We start from the raw sequence: 5,452 nt of genomic DNA, 5'->3' as shown, positions 1-5,452 counted from the left end.
CGTTTTGTGAAAGCAACAATAGGCCAATGATGCAGGGCTGCAACACCAGACGTTTACCAACAACTGAGCTTGTGATGTGTTTCTTGAAGTATTAGTCCTGCAACATCTGCACGTTTTGATTAAAACCTTTACATGTGCTGATACTTTAGACTGAATACCGTGTTCAGGCCACCTGCTCAAAAGTCCCTATTGATTCTAGATTGGACATTTTCTCTCTTTTTGCGAACTTGTGGGGCTTCTTCGTAGTTTTTGCCAAGATTCACAACTATCTCTGGTTCCTGATCGACGACTTCTGCATTCACTTTTATTAGGTCACTATTGTCAGTGTCTGCCTCCATAAACACAGAGGGTATAATTAAAATACACAGGAGTACAGCGCATTTGAAGAACATTTTCAGCCTGCAGGGAAAACAAATGAATGTCACTTGGTGGCCCTAAGCAATAAAAGCCGTACAGAAGTAGAGGATTCAAACTTTATGAATGTAAAAAAGCCATGGCCTTCAGCTTTGTGCTTTTATATGGTCAAGGAACACATCATGGACTTATAATATCCTTATCTTTTACATAAGGGGTACATTATATATAAGAAGCATGGAGAAGCACTCCCTAAACATATCCCTAAACTTATAAAGCAACTTGTCCGGGTGCTGGTAAACAAGATAAATAAAGTGACATAGTAACGCACTCACCGGTAATACTTGTGAAAAATAAAGATGTATTGAAAATAAAGATGTTTAGTGAGTGCCAACTGTATAGAAAGTAAAGTGTGTCCTAGGCCTAAATAAAGTGGTGTTTATTATACAGAAGGCAATCCTTGATGGGAAAGAAATAGGAAAGCATTGGTGTTCAACCCTTTTTGGGGTTAAAGTCCCTGTTTCTGATCCAACTTCAGGGCCCTATCTATCTACTGTGCTAAAAAGGGCACAGATAAAAGAAACCACTAGCCACACAGTCACCTGCAAATCTAGGAAAATCAAGAACACAAGTAAGAAGTCATCCAAAATCTCACCCTAACTAGCTAATGGGCAATGGGTTTGGTTTCCAGCAATGCGATTCCTAATTCATAGAAATATATGAAAACTTATGTGACTCCCTATGGGGCCTAATGGCAAATTTTGTAAAATTATGGACTAAAACATTGTATGGCACACACAGGCAGAGTATGGCACACACGTGGAGCATAGGGAAGGCAGAGTATGTCACACACAGGGAGCATAGGGCAGTCAGAGCATGGCACACACAGGGAGCACAGGGAAGGCAAAGTATGAAAACACACAGGAAGCATAGGACAGGCAGAGTATGACACACACAGGGAGCACAGGGAAGGCAGAATAGAGCATCAGACAGGGAAACCTATCAGGACCACTCTAAAATGAACAGTTCATACTGTGCTACGTACACTGATACAATGCTGGTGCCCATCCAGTGGTTTTTATGAGTGTGAATAGGTGAACAATGTGGGCACTTTCAGTCTGGGTCTGAGGTGTGAACAGTACAGGGCTTTAGGGGTGTGAGCAATGCAGGTGGGATTACAGGTGTGAACAATGCAGGAGTTTATAGTCTGAATTTGAGGAGTAAACAATGCAGGGGCCAGTTAATCTCAGTACTGATAACTTTTAAAGTTTACACAAGGTAAGCAGTCACAGCAGGCAGACTTTCATATGGGGGGCCACACAAGGGGCCTGGGCTGCCAGTTGGACAGCACTGGTGTAGAGCATCAACTATGCATCACTAAGGGTGCCTATAAGAATGAGAAAAAATGTTGTATACAGTTACGGTAAAGTGTAATTTAACATCTCATCAGTAAATGGCAGCATCCCCTAAGAGTAATCTGATAGGAACCCCCTGCTTACTTTCTATAGTGTGTGATGTTTTAAGACATGTTACCTATATTAGTGGGGTGGAGAGGGAGAAAGAGCCTCTTTGGCCTGATTAATATCTAGGAGTCAAAATCTGAGATCCTGTAGGACAGACCTAGGTACCTGTCACTGGGTTTCTGTGACTACTTAGGGGCAGGTTCATCCTTTAAAAGCTCAGAGTTGAACCTTAGCTAGTTTATCTAGCAAGGGAATCTCTAACCCCAATGAGAAGGTTAGTGGGAGTAGTGACACAGTGACTGAGCCACAGTTAGAAAATACAGTATGTTGGGCTCAAGTTAGGGAACCTTAGATGCTGCAGGAGAAGCGGCACAGTTCTTGTGGCAAGCAAGAGTCAGCGGGGGGAATAGCACGTGTCGGGTCCCCTCATAGATTTAAGTTGCTCTGCTGTGTATTGTTGCTCAGCTACATGAGTGAGAGAGACTATGGGGTGTGAGTGAGCTCTGTACAGCAGGGCCCCCAGTGCCGGGGAAGGCTGGATTATTCATGACTGTAAAGAAGAGCTATAATAAATGATAAACACTTAGGGGTATATTTATCAAAAAATTAAGTTAAAGATCCCCACAGTCTGCTAGAGTGAAATTCCGCCTCTCTCCATTCATTTCTATGGGATTTTTAAAAGAGTATTTATCATTGGGTGAAAGTGAAAGTTCATCCTTTGATAAACACGTCTTTAGTGATGGGCGAATTTATTCGCCAGGCGCGAATTCGCGGCGAATTTGCGCGATTCGCCGCCAGTGAATAAATTCACGAAACGCCTGCGAAAATTCGCGGCAAAAATTCGCCGGCGTCAAAAAAAAATTTCCGAAAAAACGGACGCAGGCGTCAAAAACGGGCACCGGCGTCGGAAAAACGGGTGGCGGCGTCAAAAACGAGACGCCGGCGCCGTTTCGCAAATTTTTTGCCGTTTCGGGAATTTCGCACGAAAACGGCGCAAATTCGCCCATCACTACACGTCTTTCAAAATCCCATAGAAATGAATGGAGTGGCGGAATTTCACTCTAGAGGACTGTGGTGAACTCTAACGTCACTGTTTGATAAATATACCCCTTGGTTCAAAGCATCAGTGTGTGCCACAGGTTCTGTTCTGTTCAGTAAAAGCCTGCAACATCATTATTTGAAGGACTATTTATCAATTATGTCTGACCCACTTACATGCCAAAGCCACAACAATGGCTCATTTAAATAAGGTGCTGGAGTACTGAATCCTGAATGAAAAAATCACCTTGTGAGGTGCCAGGTGCTGTAACGTTTTTTGGTTCCTAACTGGCCAAGGGACTAATCTAGATAATCTAGACCAATCTAGAGACTACGTAACAGTCAATGCCATAGTGAAAGGTTTATTGGCAGAAGACATATCATATGCCTGATCCCCCTTTACATAGCACCCGCAATAATCGCCCAGTCACCTGTTCCTTATCATTTTCATTTTTTATGCTATATTAAAGATTCAGTTGTACTATACTGTAAATTACCAGTGTCCCCCAAGAAATCTAAAAACACATAATAAAATATACAATTACAGGTATGGGACCTGTTATCCAGAATGCTCGGGACCTGGGGTTTTCCAGATAACGGACCTTTCCATAATTTGGATCTTCATACCTGAAGTCTTCTAGAAAATCATGTAAACATTAAATAAACCCAATGGGCTGGTTTTGCTTCCAATAATGATTAATTATATCTTAGTTGGGATCAAGTACAAGCTACTGTTTTATTATTACAGAAAAGGGTTTTCGTTTCAGATTATTTGGATACAATGGAGTCTACGGGAGACAGCCTTTCCATAATTCAGAGCTTTCTGGATAATTGGTTGCCATATAACGGATCCCATACCTGTATAAATGTACATACCTGAATGAAGCTACTTGTGGAGTAAAAGGAGACAATGTCCAATCCTCTGGGTTGAGACTTCAATATTTCAAGACTGGCTTTCTCTCATCAGAACAATCTTTCTATTTATAACTGTAATGCCCCCAAGGGATTGGTGAAACACACACCCATCATTACCCCTCCCTCCTCATACTGGCACAGATGCCAGCACTAATATTGCGCTTCACCCTAAGAACCCGGAGAAACGTCCTTTTAACTCACTACTAACAAAATGTAGGTTCCAGCAACTTAAATTCTAAAAAAAAACTGAAATTCTATATTGTATAGAACCTATGTAAAATGTACATACTATCACTGGCTCTTTAAAACTGCAAATGTCGCTATTTTGTTATTGTTTTCTGCATTCGCCTGCATGGAGGACATTTAGGGGCACATGAAAAATTCGAGTTCTCCCCCTAAAAACCTCGACCAGAAAAAATCGAGGTTTTTTGGTGGAGACGGGAGACCTCAAATTTTTCATGGAAAAAAACAACTTGAATTTTTAGAGATGTATTATAGCCCAAAGCTGATAAAAATCCCAATCCTAAAATACTCCATTAAAGCTACCAAAGTGCAATGTTAGCCAATGGGGACCTTCCACAGCACTTTTCTAAGTTTTTTTGATCGAATGTAAAATCCTTAGATCGATCGCTAAAAATCGTTCAATTTAAACCATTTAATCGTTCGATGGAATGATTTCTATTCGATTGATCGAATACGCTAAAAATCCTTCGACTTCGATATTCAAGTATTTCAATTTGAGGGTCAAATTTCAAAGTTTTTTTAACTTCGAAATTCGACCCTTAGTAAATCTACCCCTAAGTGTATAGTGAATTGGTGAGGCTACGATTGCCATTTTGGAGTCAGGAAGTAATTTTTCCCCCTCTAAGGCAAATTGGAGAGGCTTCAGATGGGTTTTTTTTGCCTTCCTCTGGATCAACTGGCAGATAGGTAGTTAATAAAAAAAAAAAAAAAAAAAAAAGGTTGAACTCGATGGACGTGTCTTTTTTTAACTTTCAACTTTACTTACTATGTTACTATGTTACTATGTTACTATAAAGAGTAAGACACCAAGAATAACATCATCTCACGGGGTCTCATATGTGGCTAGTCAGATCAGAATTTCCACCAGACTATGCCCGCATATTAGGGTTTCTAAGATTGATTAGGGTTTGGGCACCTTCATCTTTACTAACAACCATATCCCAGCTCACAGGGCCCTGTGCATTTGCACATACTATACAGAAGTTATTAGAAGTGTCTAACCACTACTTCTTCCTTTTATTTCCGTTATCTCTTCCTCTGATTCTAGTGCGCGTGGGCTGTGTCTGCACCTGGAACTAGTGTGTCACCCCGGGTGTAGACACATGCACCAGGTTTTGTCGCAGGGTGTAAGGGGCAGATTGCTTCCTAGGGGCTGATACACAGCCCCATCTGGTATTATAAAAAATAAAGGTTATTTGGATCCGCGCCTAAAGCAAACGGAAAGAAGAAAGTGAAAAAAACAGGAAAAAAAGTAGTAATATGGTGTAGTATTTTTCATTCTTTTTGAAGCACCATGTGTTCAGAAAGAACAGGCTCTAGTGTGGGTTTCCACCTTTCTTAATGTTCCAGTGATGTGTATAATTAGGTCCAGTGTTTCCAAAAGCCTTCACCGATTTGTGGCCAAAGTGCCTACTTAAAAGATTACAATAGGGTTATCG

General features: G+C 41.0%; 1 long non-coding RNA gene across 1 annotated transcript; it reads right to left on the bottom strand.

Moving 5' to 3' along the window:
- Positions 1-263: 263 nt before the first annotated feature.
- Positions 264-3,981, bottom strand: LOC121403122. Its single transcript, XR_005967068.1, has 2 exons — positions 3,732-3,981; positions 264-399 (listed from the first exon to the last, which is right to left on the bottom strand). It is a non-coding gene; the product is annotated as an uncharacterized LOC121403122 (long non-coding RNA).
- Positions 3,982-5,452: the final 1,471 nt, after the last annotated feature.

The sequence above is a fragment of the Xenopus laevis genome, chromosome 4L, assembly GCF_017654675.1.
Source record: "Xenopus laevis strain J_2021 chromosome 4L, Xenopus_laevis_v10.1, whole genome shotgun sequence".
In the NCBI taxonomy this organism is placed as follows: domain Eukaryota; kingdom Metazoa; phylum Chordata; class Amphibia; order Anura; family Pipidae; genus Xenopus; species Xenopus laevis.
The sequence above is the reverse complement of the archived record's forward strand: the minus strand, read 5'-3'. Positions and strand labels throughout refer to the sequence as shown.